The sequence below is a fragment of the Brachyhypopomus gauderio genome, chromosome 9, assembly GCF_052324685.1.
Source record: "Brachyhypopomus gauderio isolate BG-103 chromosome 9, BGAUD_0.2, whole genome shotgun sequence".
NCBI classification, from domain to species: domain Eukaryota; kingdom Metazoa; phylum Chordata; class Actinopteri; order Gymnotiformes; family Hypopomidae; genus Brachyhypopomus; species Brachyhypopomus gauderio.
The window spans coordinates 18713996-18716398 of NC_135219.1; the positions used below are offsets into that span (position 1 = coordinate 18713996).

A 2403-nucleotide genomic window follows, 5' to 3' on the forward strand; every position below is an offset into this window, starting at 1 on the left:
ACACGTTCAATAACATGTATTTGGACCACATGAAAATGCAGAAAATGCAAGATGTAACAAGCATTGGCTTAGCACCACTGACTTCAGGTAGGCCACGCTGAAAACGGGAAAAGAAAACTACCTGGTGCTAAGCGACTTCTTTTAAACTTACACAACAACAACCAAGAAAATAAAAGAGAACACTACATAACAAACACAACTACGCAAAAACAGAAACACAGTCCACCACACACACACACAAGAACAAGGGGCAGTCTAACAAGTCTCGATTACGGTTAGCAGATGTGTATATATATCCAAAGTCATCCCCAAAACAGGGAGCTCAAACGAGGAGAGCCTGCCACTCTCTCCTGCCGTCTTCACCCCCAGGAAGCCTTTTGTAGCTGTGGACTGGGACTGACTTGTCAGGCACCACCCAGAACCATGTGACCCCATCATCCCGGGCGCACCTGAAAGAGATTACAACACAACACACATTCCACAGCACATCACGCTCCCTCGGGAGAACAGCACAATCACACAGCAACAACTCATCACGCTCCCGTAAGAGAATAGTACAATGTGTACAGTAATAACTCATCTCGCTCCTGCAAGAGAATAGTACATATCAGGGTACATATCAGGACCTTACAGAAGTATAGTCAAGATTGAGAAGTATTTATTCATGTTGAACTGCATAACTACTACTCACTTGTTCTCTTGTAGAGGTGTGAGCTCTGGACATGGAGGTCTGAGGGTCTTCTCTCTGTTCTTCCATTTCCTTTAAACACAACACAAATCATGAGATCACACAGCACATTAACAGACAGATACATAGACACACACGACTTACAGCTGGCCTTTCTGAACAGGCAGAAATTTCTTTCTGGTTGCTAAAATATTTTATACAGTTATTTAAAATGGTGTTTTACCTTTTCCTGCATATTGGACTAATCAACTGTACTTACCATTCTGGAGTATATTTTTATATTTCACCTTGACCTGCTGCCACGTTCTCTTAACCCCGCTCATGTTACTTCTAAATCAGGAAATTATTAAATAACATTATTAATTTACTATAACACTTTTAAAATGCCAATGAATGGATTAAATTATATGCTCACGCATTTAGTCTGTCTGCAATATTTTGCCAGACAGCTTCTCTGACTTTATGAAAACAGGACGTGTTGCCATTCTTCGTAATAATGTATTTATATTCCTCATACAGACGTATAAGTAGCTCATGTTCAGCAGAAGAAGCAAAAAAGCTGCTCGTTCCTTCAGCTCTTTCGACATTTTCTTGCCTTTTCGAATATCGATTAGTGAGGCTGTGTAAATACTGTGTGCACGCGCATGATCGCCGATTACAAAAGCCTGGCTTGAATTAGCGGGAACAGGTTGCGTCTGGATTTCGTTAGTGGAACGGAACTAGACGGAAGTGAACTGTTTGGTTAACTCAAGCGAGGCTCACTCTAATAAGCGCCGCTTTCATAAGCTCGCTTCGTGGAACAGCCCCCTGTTCTTTGACCATCATGTGTGTTTATTTTTTCTGGTGAGGGAATGTGGGATTTACTGTTGAGGTTCAAAGATACCTGACTGACCCAATAGTTCCACGGTTTATCTCCACCTCTATCAGCTTGCACTGGAATTTTTATGTACACCAGCCTCCTCAGTGCTGTGTGAGGCTTGAAAAATTGTGTCCCAGCACAGTGGAACAAATCCTCTTTTTGAATAAAAACTGAAAACAAAGATGCTAATGTCCACAATCACTAAAATCACTAATAAATCAAACTTGTTTTTCCACAAGCACTTTTGTTATTTTTACATCCATACATAAACATTCACGATATACGTATACATATAAAAAAATGTGATTAATTTTAAAAAGTGTAAAAATAAGAACCCAAACCAGCTAGATATATAAGAAACAACAAATCACAATAAACAGATTTCCTTTATTGACTTATTGACAAAACATGAAAAACTTTAATGAAACAATATGGAGTTAAAGGCTAAAAATGGATAAATAAAAGACGCTGCTTTCACTGTCCACCAGATGGCGATAATGTCCACTGCTTCATGAAGTGAACCTTTTTCCGGTACAATGGCCTAGGTGCACGTACCACTTCCTCGTTGGTGTCAGGATGGTACCGTATTTCCGGTTGGTATGCGGAAGTGTCGATGTCATGGCCGAGTCTAAATTCACAAGGTGCCTGTTGGAGTTCCCGAAATTTACCCTCAACGATGTGCGTCGTATTGTCAGAGCATCAAGTACAACGACACAGAGTCAACTTGAAAAGGGTTTCAAGTTCTACGTTTCATCCTACCTCTGCAATTTTGAAGGTAAGTGGCCGACGCTAGTTAGCTAGCTAGCCTGAGGTGGCAGTCTAATGAAGTGATGTTGTTTTTAGTAACGAACCAACC

The 2403-nt window shown here is 40.7% G+C and overlaps 1 long non-coding RNA gene across 1 annotated transcript; it reads right to left on the reverse strand.

Moving 5' to 3' along the window:
- LOC143523325 (uncharacterized) lies at positions 1-1823 on the reverse strand. The gene is made up of 2 exons (XR_013133299.1): positions 692-1823; positions 1-449 (listed from the first exon to the last, which is right to left on the reverse strand). It is a non-coding gene; the product is annotated as an uncharacterized LOC143523325 (long non-coding RNA).
- Positions 1824-2403: the final 580 nt, after the last annotated feature.